Raw genomic sequence first — 14,495 nt, forward strand, 5'->3', positions numbered from 1 at the left:
TGTTGTTCTTTGAGACTCTCCAATTGATTATGAGACAGGTTTAGGTGGGCCAGATATTTGGGCAGTGAATGTGACATCCTTCAGGTGGCAACATTCATTCAAGTACATAAAAAGCATGTATAGAATAAGACCATTTACTGGTACTTTACTACTTGGAGGCAAGGCAGTATAGTAAATATATATATATATATATATATATACACACACACATATATTTAATAACAAATCATAGTAGACCTGATATCAAATTTTGTATCAGTTTTTATAAGCAGAGTGAAGTTGAAACATTGCTTCAAGTGGAGTTATAAACAATGTTTATAACTACTTATGAGCGTTGATTTCTTCACTAGGAAATGGGAATATGAACACTTTTCAAATTTTATGTAAATTCATTCATTCTTTTATATAAGAAATATCGACTTAGTATCTACTATTTTCCATGAACACGGATATAGGACACAGAAGCCTTGTATTTATCATGCTTATATTTCAGTGTGGGAAGTGGCAAATGAATAAATGTATAAGTGTACAATAGAATGACAGTTATTGATAACTGCTATAGAGAAGAATTGTCAGGATATATGGATAGAGAGCTACAGGATATGCTTTTCATACAGAGCAGTGATTAAATACTCACTACTCAGTAGAGACAGTATGAACACACTACCCAGTAGCTACTAGCTTATTGATGTAATTTATAGCTATTACAAAAATATCCAGAGACCAGATATTTTAAAATATGAGACAAGTTGAATGTGGTTGATTTAAATTCCCTTTCTTCTCACCTAACATGTTTATATTTTATGTATGAAGGCAGGAGGAGAAGGGGACAACAGAGGATGAGATGGTAGGATGACATCAAGGACTCGATTGACATGAATCTGAGCAACTTCCAGGAGTTGGTGATGGACAGGAAAGCCTGGAGTGCTGCAGTCCATAGGGTCACGAAGAGTCGGACACATCTGAGCGACCGAACTGATTGACTGAACCCATTGTTAAGGAACATTAAACAATAAGAAGAGTCAAAAAGGGCAAGATTTTGTTGCATACACATTTGTAATGTCTTTGCCCAGCACCATAAGAATTTTGAATGTGATTTATGATGTCTTTTGATATATTTTTTTAACTTAGAGAGCCAAGAACTTCATAGTAAAGTAACTTTTACAATTTTTATTATGAAATAAAGATTACAATAAAATAGGCAGCAAAATAAAATAAAATGTTGCTTTATGAAATTATATAAACATAATATAAAAGATATTCAAATTTGCAACTAAAATGAAAAAAGTTATCTGGAAATATTATTAAACACTGAAACATCATTTGAGGCAATACTTGAAATAAGAAGTATAGAAAAAGGATATTTCTGTACTAACATTATATTAAATTCTTATAGGTAGTATTTCTTAAATCTCAGCTTGTCTTTCCTAACTACCACCATTAAAACAGAGCATGACCCAGAATTATGTGACACACAGATTTTTTGGAAGTAGTCCTGGTGAGCAGGAGCTAAGATGAAAACAATGGCCATAGTGCTTCTTTAGGTAGTTACATAGTATTTTTAAAATTAAATTATTTTTTAATTGAAGGATAAATGCTTTACAGAATTGCGTTGCTTCCTGCCAAACATCAGCCTGTGACATAATATCGAGGAGTGTTTCCCGTGCTATACAGTAGGTCCTTGCTGGTTCAATGTTATGTAACAATCTAAATGAGAAAATAATTTGAAAAAGAATAAATGCATGTGTATGTCAAACATTCATTTTGTTGTACACCTGAAACTAACACAAGATTGTGAATCAACTCTTGTTTGTTATTGTTGTTGCTGAGTCACTAAACCATGTCTGACTCTTTTGTGACCCCATGGACTGTAGCCTGCCAGGGTTGTAGCCTGTCCATAGGATTTCTCAGGCAAGAATAGTGAAGTGGGTTGCAATTTCCTTCAGGCATTTTCCTAACCCAGGGATTTAGTCCACGTCTCCTGCATTGACAGATGAATTCTCTATCACTGACCCACCAGGGAAGCCCTTAATATAAATTGTTAAAAACTAATTTTTTTTTAAGTTATAGCCCCATATTCAGTCAATTCTGAGGGAAATTAGTCTCAGGCCACTCGAGGATTTCAAGGACCATATAATGGCTTTCATAACTATCCATCTGAGACTTAAGGTTTAACAGGAAGATATCATATTACATCCCTTATATGTGAAATCTAAAAAGAACTTTTATAAGTAAAACAGAAAGAGACCCACAGACTTAGAAAGCAAACTCATGATTGCGGAGGCGAAGAGATAGTTAAGGACTTTGGGAAGATTATGTACACACTGCTATATTTAAAATGGATAACCAACAAAAACCTATTGTATAGCACATGGAAATCTGCTCAATATTATGTGCCAGCCTGGATGGGATGGGTTTTGGGAAGAATGGATACATGCAAATGTATGGCTGAGTACTTCACTATTCACCTGAAACTATCACAACATTGCTAATTGGCTATACTCAAATAAATGTTTTTGGTGATAAAAGATAAAATTAAAATTTAAAAAGAAAAAAAAAAGGATTAAGAAGAGGAAAGAACTGCTAGTCAGTTCCCATGACCCAGGTATTGAATGCCTAAAGGCAAAAAGACCCCAACATTTCAGGATACAACTTCCCTGTGTAAAATCTGTGCTTCTAAAGACAGGCACTGAATGGGAGAGACATGTGAGGAGAGTGAAAGAATAGGACTCAAGATTCTGGTGACACAACTGCACAACGAATGTACAGCTAAAATCAGTGATGAGACTCAGATAATGTGAGGCAGTATTTAATAAGCAAACTAGATTCTTCCATTATGATAAGGGCAATTTTCCAGTAGAAGAAAAATAGATGTGCTGTTTGGAGCCATCCACAGGTACATTCATAAAGCAGGTTATCTTACCCTCACATTCTCACACACACTTTTAAGGAAACTTTTTATTTTCCCTCCTCCTCAGTTTAATCATCTTCTTTTCTTTCGCCCCTCCACCTTTCCTTTTTTTTTTTTTTGGTGTCAATTTTCTCTTCTTTAGGGTTTTTCTGGTAGCTCAGATGGTAAAAAATCTGCCTGCAATGCAGGAGACCTGGGTTTAATCCCTTGGTCAGGAAGACCACCTAGAAAAGGGAATGGCAACCCAGTCCAGTCTTCTTGCCTGGAAAATTCCACAGACAGAGCCTGGTGGGCTACAGTCCATGGGGTCACAAAGAGTTGGACTCGACTGAGAGACTGACACATACACCCACACCCTCTTCATTAAAATTTGACCCTTAAGAAAAGCTCGTTAGTATTCTTTTATCCTCTAGAGTAAATTGATTTATTGTATTATCTAACATTTAATGGAGAAGGCAATGGCACCCCGCTCCAGTACTCTTGGAGTACTTGCCTGGAAAATCTCATGGAAGGAAGAGCCTGGTAGGCTGCAGTCCATGGGGTCGCTAAGAGTCAGAGGGGACTGAGCGACTTCGCTTTCACTTTTCACTTTCATGCATTGGAGAAGGAAATGGCAACCAATCCAGTGTTCTTACTTGGAGAATCCCAGGGACAGAGGAGCTGGTGGGTTGCCCTCTATGGGGTCGCACCGAATCAGACACGACTGAAACGACTTAGCAGCAGCAGCAGCTAACATTTTAATTTACACTTGAATTTTTACTCTTTTTTAAAGAAATTTCAATAAATGAATATAACCATAAATAAATTTTGCAGACCCTACAACTAAAGGCCCATTGAATCATACTTGAATTCTTGTATGATCACTTTGATGTGAGGCAATGTAAGCAGATCATCATTAAATAAAAAATAACTATTTGTATCTTGTTTCCTCTCTCCTTTCTTTGAGCATTTATTTAAAAATAGATTACATGTAAATAAATCCTTGGTAAGTCTCTACTTTGATTTGAGCTGTGGCCTAACTCATAAAAAAAGACATGCACTGTCACACAGCTAATTTAATACAAAAAAACACTATTTCAAAAAAGATAATTGTACATACCTATGTCTAACTTTTATGTAAAATTTCCACAATCAGATTAGTATAATATAAAATTTAAAGAAGTTACTGATTTCAGAACTTCATAATTGCAGTCTAAACAAATATAAACATAAAACAAATTAGTAAAAGTATAAAAAAAGTTTATATCTCAAATATTGTTATGATTTCATATGTTGGTTTATCACAAAGTGAAGTGACAAGATTATGATTTTAGAATCTTTATAGCAAGTGGAAAACAACCAACAAGATGCAAAGCAGTAATCAGTAGATATATATTTTAAAAATAGCAGGTACACATTCTTAAAATAATTTTATATTTCTATAATTTGAATACTTCTTGAACTATAGGAAAATTAGCATGTCCTGAAACTGACATTTCAGACTAGTACATTTTATGATAGTTTAATTTGACAGTATAATTTCCCAAATATTTCAGCAATGAAAGGAAATCACACTTCCTTCTACCTCTGTGTTTTTTGAAAAATATATTAGATAAACATTAACTTGTTTATTCTATTTTTTATAGGTCTCTGAATAAAGATTATTTCAAGTTCTATTGGTGGTGGTTTAGTCACTAAGTCGTATCTGACTCTTGAAAGCCCATGGACTGTAGCCTGCCAGGTACTTCTGTCCGTGGGATTCTCCAGGCAAGTATATTGGAATGGGTTGCCATTTCCTTCTCCATTCAAGTTCTATTGTGTCATGTTAATTAAACAATAAATACTTTTCTAGTTTTTTTCTGTATTTCTATTTGAATAATTATAATTCACTAGAAATGCTAATAAACATCTAAATGCATAATTTTTCATAAATATAAGTACTTTACTTTTTCATGATTCTGTCTGATAAGGGTCTGCAATTCATTTATCTTATTGGTATTGTTCCTTTTTGTAATAAAATATTTTTCTTAAGTATTTTCTTAATTTTCTTCTTTTTTCTTTTTTTTTATTATTATTAGTTGGAGGCTAATTACTTTACAATATTGTAGTGGTTTTTGCCATATATTGACATGAATCAGCCATGGATTTACATGTGTTCCCCATCCTGATCCCCCCCTCCCGCCTTTTTGTAATAAAATATTTTAAAGCTTTAAAGGTTAGCAAAGTTTTCAGAAGATTTTTGTCATAACCAAAGTCTTGAGAAGATGTTCACTCCCATTTAAGCCAACAGTATATCATTTTGTTATCAGTATGATATGCAATACCTCATGGGCATGATGCTCAGTGATTTTGCATCTTAGGATCTAAGCTGGAGCTTCCATTGGCTCTGTTGGAATTCTCTGAAAGGTAGTCATTTTTTAAATTATGAAATGTTTGTCTATGCATACTTATCTTTAGCATTATTTTAAAAAGAGTTTTCACTTTTGGACATTTTATAAAGTAGATGGAGAAAAGGCACTTATTTCACTCTGTCTTATACAATATTTGATAACTTTAACTGCCTTGGGAAATTGAGTTATTTTACTGCCAGTTTTGTGTTTTATTTATCTTACTCCCTCACACAGACATCCAGAAAAAAATAGAGAAACTCACATATAATAAGCAATCACTTCATGTTTTTATTTTTCTTAAATTAATCTAAGAGTATGTAGCCAAATGATTTTTTTCATGAGTAAATAAAATTATACAATTCCACTAGCAAATGTTATAATAAAAATTTTAGTGCATGTTGCTTTTATATTTCAGATGTTGAAAAGAAGATATTTACACTTGATACTTTATAGTTAGTGTTTGGTTGATCTACATAATATATGTAAAACAACCTTCTCCCAACTCAGAAAACCTGTCCGCAAAGGTAGTAGAGAAATAACACTTTTATTATGTAATAAGCTTTAAACCAGAATGCAATAATCACTACAGACAATCCACTGAGATATATAAAGACAGAAAAGATTCTTATCCTTTAAGTAGCCAATCAGGTAAGACTTTTCTACGTATGTTTTCAAAATGAATGACTAGTCTTTAAGTAAAAGAACAGGAGAGCATCATTTGTTATGAATAGTTCATCTCATCAGAGAGTCATTGGGTAATTCAGGTGACTATCTGTGCTAGTTAAATTGGATTCATCCAGAGAAGAATCTACATTACCTTTCTTTTCTTTCTTTCTTTCTTTTTTTTTTTGAAGCTAACGTATTTCTTTTTGTGACTTGGAGCAAGAAGTCCAATAGAATTTTTAGATTTTTTCCATAGAAACTAGAAGATAGGAGTGTTATCTTCCGTGAGTTTACATTTCAGAAATGGCAATCGAAAATGTGAGAAAAGCATGTGTCAGCTTAAAGCTGCCAAAAGGCTTTTCCAGTTTTAAAAAAAAATTATTTTATATTTTTTCTAAAGAAAAAGGGGGAAAAAATGATGTCAATATTATTATTTTCCCCAAAAAACTGTTCTTATTTTACATTTTTGCCTTTACAATCTCAACACTTAATAAATGTGCATCTACACACAAGAATGTAGATATCTTCATAAATTAATGAAGCATTAAAAACTTAATAATAAACATGTATTCCCCATCCCTCTGGGTCTTCCCAGTGCACCAGGCCCGAGCACTTGTCTCATGCATCCAACCTGGGCTTGGGGAATACATGTAAATCCATGGCTAATTCATGTCATTGTATGACAAAAACCACTACAATATTGTAAGGTAATTAGCCTCCAACTAATAAAAATAAATGAAAAAAAATAAAATGAATGTAATGCTTAGTTTAGACAATTGTTATATATTGACTTGTTTATTTGTTGAAATTAATTTTTAGGAGTATAAACCCCTAAGGGTCTAAAGAGACTGAAATCCTGGGCAAAATCCTCTCTGAAAATTTACAGGCATGGGCAAACCAACCAATTTTTATAAAATTATCACCTTGACTTATTTCTAAAGTCAGTTTTAATGACAAAAAAAAAACACTTAATAATAAACAAAAATAATAAATAAAAAAACCAATAATTTAAACATTATTGCAAGAAGTTTTTGAAACTTTTACTAAGAATTTTTATAGCTCACAGACTCCTGTTAATGAATAAACTTAAGCACAGCTTTAGGCCAGTTATCTTAACTTGGCATCATTTGACATAGTAAGAACCAAATTTACACAATATTTTTATTATCATTACAACTATTATTATTTTGAGTCATGAAATTGTCATTTAATAAAATTCAAAATATATATCATCAATATATCAATCATTGATAGATATGTATATTCCTTGTATGTAATATACTGAAAATGAAAATTGCTCACTCAAATCTGACTCTTTGCAACCCCATGGACTATACATTCCATGGAATTCTCTAGGCCAGAATACTGGAACAGGTAGCCTTTTCCTTCTTCAGGGGATCTTCCCAATCCAGGATTAGAGCCGGGGTCTCCTGCATTGCACGTGCAACTGACCTATGAGGGAAGCATATATATTTATTTTATATAAATATACATTTTATATATAAAATACATATATTCAATTGCATTTTCTTAACAAGATTGATTAACACAAAATAGTAAGAGAAGCATGTGTGAATGTTTGTATGTGCTTTCAGTTGTTTGACTCTTTGCAACACCATGGACTGGAGCCCACCAAGTTCCACCCCCAAATATAGTCCTTTTGTATAAGAACAACTTTGAGAAATTGCAGACAGAGTAGAAGCTCTAAAACCAGGGTAAAAGTTATCTTTTATGAGAGAAATTTACATTTTTAAGGAAATTTACATAGAAAAGGGGGCACATTCCAGAAGAGAGCTATTTAGAGTTTGTTTTTTTTTTTTCCCCCATCCTGAAAGATTTATCTGAATGGAAGGAAAACTTTTGTATACCAAGTTTTTCCTCTTTCTGTGAATTGCCTTTCCACCCTAGCCCAAAACATACAGACACACACACACACAAACACACACACAAACACACACACATACACACACATCTTTCTTTCATCAGTAAGATGAGGCTAGTAGTCAAGATAGAGTTTTGGGATATCTTAGACAGTTCATTCATTTTCCTTGAGTGTCTCCTATGTATACATGAGGCAAACATGTATAATGAATTTCTGTTTGTCTTTCTTTTGTTAATTTGGCTTTTTTAAGTAGAGGATGTCAGCCAATAATACAGAAGGGTGTGAAACAGGAGGAAAGGGGACAGGGCATAAGCTTTAAAAGAACAACATAACACAAGCACATGACATAAATTGATTAGAACCAACTAAGTCCAATATGTTGGACAACTTGAATTTCACTAAATCTTCCATTTCAGTCTTAGCTCAGTTCAGTCACTCAGTCGTGTCTGACTGACACACCATGGACTGCAGCACGCCAGGCCTGCCTGTCCACCACCAACTCCCATAGTTTAACCAAACTGGTGTCCATTGAGTTAGTGATGTCATCCAACCATCTCATCCTCTGTTGTCCCCTTCTCCTCCTGCCTTCAGTCTTTGCCAGCATCAGGGTCTTTTCAAATGAGTCAATTCTTTGCATCAGGTGGCCAAAGTAATGGAGTTTCAGCTACAGCATCATCCTTCCAATGAATATTCAGGACTGATTTCCTTTAGAATGAACTGGTCAGATGTACTTGCAGTCCAAGGGACTCTTAGGAGTTTTCTCCAGCACCACAGTTCAAAAGCATCAATTCTTTGGCACTCAGCTTTCTTTATAGCCCAAATCTCACATCCACAAAAGACTACTGGAAACACCATAGCTTTGATTAGAAGGACCTTTGTTGGTAAAGCAATGTCTCTGTTTTTTTTAATATGCTGTCTAGGTTGGCCATAGCTTTTCTTCCAAGGAGCAAGTGTCTTTTAATTTCATGGCTGCAATCAACATCTGCAGTGATTTTGGAGTCCAAGAAAATAAAGTCTGTCACAGTTTCCACTGTTTCCCCATCTATTTGCATGAAGTGATGAAATAAGATACCATCATCTTAGTTTTCTGAATATTAAGTTTTAAGCCAACTTTTTCACTTTCCTCTTTCACTTTCATCAAGAGGCGCTTTAGTTCTTCTTCACTTTCTGCCATAACAGTGGTGTCATCTGCATATCTCAAGTTATTGATACTTCTTCTGGCAATCTTGATTCCAGCTTGTGCTTCATCCAGTCCAGTGTTTTTCATCGTGTACTCTGCATATAAGCTAAATAAGCAGGGTGACAATATACAGCCTTGATGTACTCCTTTTCCTATTTGGAAACAGTCTGTTGTTTCATGTCCAGTTCTAACTGTTGGTTCCTGACCTGCATACAGATTTCTCAAGAAGCAGATCAGGTAGTTTAGTTTCCCCACCTCTTTTAAAATTTTCCACAGTTTATTGTTATCCACACAGTCAAAGGCTTTGACATAGTCAATAAAGCAGAAATAGGTGTTTTTCTGGAACTCCCTTGCTTTTTTGATAATCCAATGGATGTTGGCAATTTGATCTCAGGATCCTCTGCCTTTTCTAAATCCATCTTGAATATCTGAAGATTCATGATTCATGTACTTTTGAAACCTGGCTTGGAGAATTTTGAGTATTATTTTACTAGAATGCGAGATGAGTGCAATTGTGCAGTAGTTTGATCATTCTTTGGCATTGCCTTTCTTTGGAATTGGAATGAAGACTGACCTTTTCCAGTCCTGTGGCCACTGCTGAGTTTTCCAAATTTGCTGGCATATTGAGTTCAGCACTTTCACAGCACCATCTTTTAGGACTTGAAATAGCCCAACTGGAATTCCATCTCCTCCACTAGCCTTGTTCATAGTGATGCATCCTAAGGCCCACTTGACTTCACATTCCAGGATGTCTGGCTCTCGGTGAGTGATCATACCATTGTGGTTATCTGGGTCATGAAGATCTTTTTTGTATAGTTCTTCTGTTTATTTTTACCACTTCTTCTTAATATCTTCTTCTTCTGTTAGTCCCATGCTATTTCTGTCCTTATTTTACCCATCATTGCATGAAATGTTCCCTTGGTATCTCTAATTTTCTTAAAGAGAGGAAGATATTAAGAAGAGGTGGCAAGAATACAGAGAAGAGCTATATAACAAAGATCTTCAGAACCTCAGTATATGTTCATCTTAGCACAACAGAAAGCTAAGTGACAGACCCATCACTGCCATGACAGTTTTGAGACCAAATATCAAGGGCCAAAAAGTGGACATCAGTCCAGTTCCTGGAAATCCCTAACTCTTCCACAAAATAGTTAGAATAATTCTCACATTCATTAGCCTATGAAATTACTCAGCCCATAAAACCTAACTATGCCACATTTCAAGGCTATGCTCATCTACTGAGATGGCCCACAGTCTGTGGAGTGTTTCTCTCTAAATAATTCTAATTTTTCCTATCATTTTTGTGTTTCATTGAATTATTTCTACACTAAGACTCAGAGAAACTGAACTTCATTAAATCTTAAGACCAAAAACGTGATCTCAATTGGAAGACTTTGGGTTTTGGCTGGGTTCATATTATGGCCAAGTGAGTTCAAGTCTCAGTCTGGGTTTTGTCCAGGTTTGAGTCCTGACATGTGGGGTAAACATCACATAATCCAAGTCCATGTCTAAACCACTAATGCTGAATAATGTCAAGTTGACTGGTTCCATGAAGACCTTCTAGAAATAACATTAAAACAAACAAACAAAAAAATGATTTTTCATGATAGGGGATTAGCATGCAAACGTGAGAAGTCAAGAGAAACTTGGAGTAACAAGTAAGTATGTCCGTAGAGTACAGAACGAAGCAGGAGCGCTTTGCCAAGAGAACACACTGGTCATAGCAAACATCTTCCAACAACCTGAGATGACTCTACCCAAAGACATCACCTGATGGTCAATAACAAAATCAGATCGATTATGTTCTTTGCAGCCAAAGATACAGAAGTGTCATACAGTTGGCAGAAACAAGACCTGGAACTGACTAAGGCTCAGATCATGAAATCCTCATCACAAAATTGAGGCTTAAATTTAAGAAAGTAGGGGAAACCACTAGGCCACTCAGGTATGACATCAACAAATTCCCTTATGATTATACAGTGGAGATGATGAGCAGATTCAAGGGATTAGTTCTGGTAGACAGAGTGCTAGAAGAACTATGGACAGATGTTTGTAACAGTGTCAAGGAGGTGGTGATAAAAATCATTCCAAAGGAAAAGAAATGAGAGAAGGCAAAATGGTTGTCTGAGGAGTGTTTACAAATGTCTGATGAAAGAAGGGAAGCAAAAGGCAAGTGAGAATGGGAAAGATATACCCAACCAAATGTAAAGTTCCAGAGAATAGCCAGGAGAGATTAGAAAGCCTACTTAAGTGAACAATGCAAAGAAACAGAGGAAACAATAGAATGGGAAAGACTAGAAATCTCTTCAAGAAAATTGGAAATAGCAAAAAAACATTTCATGTAAGGATGGACACAATAAAGGACAGAAAGAATAAGGCCTAAATGAAGGAGAGGAGATTAGGGAGAAATGACAAGAATACACAGAATTATTAAAAAAAAAAAAAAAAAAGTCTTAATGAGCTGGATAACCCCTATGATGTGGTCACTTACCTAGAGCCAGACATCCCAGAGTGTGAAGTCAAGTGGGCCTTAGGAAGTACTAAACAAACAGAGCTAGTGAATGTGATGGAATTCCAGATGAGCTATTTAACATCCTAAAAGATGATACTGTTCCAATGCTGGATTCAATATGTCAGCAAATCTGAAATCTTAGCAGTGGCCACAATACTGGTAAAGGTCAGTTTTCATTCTAATTCCATGCCAAAGAATGTTCAAATTGCCATACAATTACACTCATTTCACATGCTAGTAGTGTTATGCTCAAAATCATTCAAGCTAGATTTCAGTAGTGTGTGAATTGAGATTTCCAGATGTATAAGCTCAGTTTGGAAAGGGCAAAGTAATGAGAGATCAAATTGCCAAAATCCATTGGCTTGTAGAGAAAACAAGGTGATTCTAAAAACAAACAAACAGAAAAACAAAAAAACAAACAACAACAACAAAAAAACACCTATTTCTGCTTCATTGACTCTGTGGATACCTTTGACTATATGGATTACAACAAACTGTAGAAGATTCTTCAAGAGATAGGAATACTAGACCACATTACCTGTCTCCTGAGAAACCTGTATGAAAGTCAAGAAGCAACAGTTAGAACCAAACATTAAGAGCCAACTGGTTAAAAATAAGGTTGTATATTGTCACCCTGTTTATCTAATTTCTATGCAGAGTACATCATGTGACATGCCCAGCTGGGTGATCACAAGCTGGAATCAAAATTGCTGAGAGAAATGTAAACAACCACAGATATGCAGATGATACCAACCTTATGGCAGAAAGTGAAGAGGAAGTAAAGAGCCTCTTTATGAGAGTGAAAGAGAAGAGTGCAAAAGTTGGCTCAAAACTCAATGTTAAGGAAGTAAGATCGTGGCATCCAGTCTCATTGCTTCATGGCAAATAGAAAGGGAAAAAGGGGTAACACTGATAGGTTTTATTTTCTGAGCTCCAAAATCACTGTGGATGGCAACTGCTGCCATGAAATTAAAAGATACTTACTCCTTGGTGAGAAAGTTATGACAAATCTAGACAGCATATTAAAAAGCAGAGAGAGACTGGTTCAAGATGATGGAGTAGAAAGATGTGTTATCATCGTCTCCTAAGAAATCACCAATGTCACAACTAGCTACTGAACAACCATCAATTTCAAGATTTTGGAACCCACCAAAAATGATGCCTCAAGGCCAAGGACAAAGGAGAAGCCTCAATGAGGTGGTAGGAGGGGCACAATAATGATAAAATCAAGTCCCATACCCGCTGACAGTGGGAACCACAAATGGAAAACAATACTGCCAAAGGAGTTCTCACACTGTTGTGAAGAAGTTATGCCCAACCTCAGGATTCCCATTCTGAGGGATATGGCAAAGGAGCTGGGAATCCCCAGGGAATCTGACTTTGAAGAGCAGTGGGATTTGGTTATAGGAATCCACAGGACTGGGAGATACTGAGACTGCACTCTTGGAGGGAACAAGCAAAACTTTGACACACCAGGGCCCAGGGGAAAGGAGCAAAAACAGGAGACTGAGCCCAGACATGCCTGTGAGTGTTTGAGGGTCTCCTGCAGAGGCATGGTTTAGCAGTGACCTGCTATGGATACAGAGGCACTGGTAACAAATAGTAAATAATTGGATTAAAGATTTACTGAGCATAGTCCTCCCCACCAGAGAAATACCTAGTTTTCCACATAGTCAGTCCCTTCTTCAGGAAGCTTGCACAAGCCTCTTATCCTTATATACCAGAGGACAGACAGAAGCAAGAACTATAATCCCAAAGGCTCCAAAACCTAAAATTCTAATAAAAATCTAACCAAAATTAAAAGAAACTGGGTTATTTCCCTAATGGAACAAAATTAACTCCCAGAAAAACTACTAAATGAAGTGTAGATAGGCAAGCTTCCAGAAAAGAAATTCACAATCATGACAGTGAAGATGACCCAGGATCTCAGTGGAAGAAAGGAGACAAAGTTTGAGAAGATGCAAGGAATGTTTTCTAAAGACATTGAAGAAGTGAAGAACAAACAGAGATGAAGAATACAGTAGAAGGAATCAAATGCACAATAACTGAGACAGAACAGATATATGACCTGGAGACAGAATGGTGGCAATCACTGCTGTAAAACAAAATATGGAAAAAATAATGACAAGAAATGAAGACAGTCTAAGAGACAACATAAAATGGACCAATGTTCACATTATAAGGGTCTCTGAAGGAGCAGAGAGAGAGAGGACCCAAGAAAATATTTGAAGACATAGTAGTTGAAAACTTACTAACATGGGAAAGGAAATAGTTAACCAAGTCTGAGAAACACAGTTTCAGACAGGATTAACCCACGGAGGAGCACACAAAAACACAAAGGATCAAACTAACAAAAAATTAAATACAAAGGTAAAATATTGTTGTTGTTGCTTTTCAGTCACTTGGTTATGTCCAGTTGTTTGCGAACCTAGGGCCTGCAGCACATCAGGCTTCCCTGTCCTTCATTGTCTCCCAGAATTTGCTCAATCTCATGCACACTGAATTGATGATGCTATCCAACAATTTCATCCTCTATTACCCCCTTCTCCTCCAGCCCTCAGTCTTTCCCAGTACAAGGGTTTTTTTCCAGTGAGTCAGCTCTTCTTATCAGATGGCCAAAGTATTAGATCTTCAGCTTTAGCATCGGTCCTTCTAACGAATATTCAAGGTTGATTTTCATTAGGACTGGCTAGTTTGATCTCCTTGCTGTCCAAGGGACACTCAAGAGTTTTCTTCAACACCACAGATCAAAATCATCACATTTTTCATGCTCAGTCTTTCTATGATGCAAGTCTCATATTTATACATGACTACTGTAAAAACTATAGCTTTGACTATATGGAGCTTTATTGGCAAAGTGATGTGCCTGTCTTTTAATACACTTTCTAGGTTTGTCATAGCTTTTCTTCCAAAGAGCAAGCTTTTTTTTTTTTTTTTTTCCCTTTAATTTCATGGCTGCAGTCACTATAGTGATGTTG

This window comes from Muntiacus reevesi, chromosome 19, assembly GCF_963930625.1.
Source record: "Muntiacus reevesi chromosome 19, mMunRee1.1, whole genome shotgun sequence".
Taxonomy (NCBI): domain Eukaryota; kingdom Metazoa; phylum Chordata; class Mammalia; order Artiodactyla; family Cervidae; genus Muntiacus; species Muntiacus reevesi.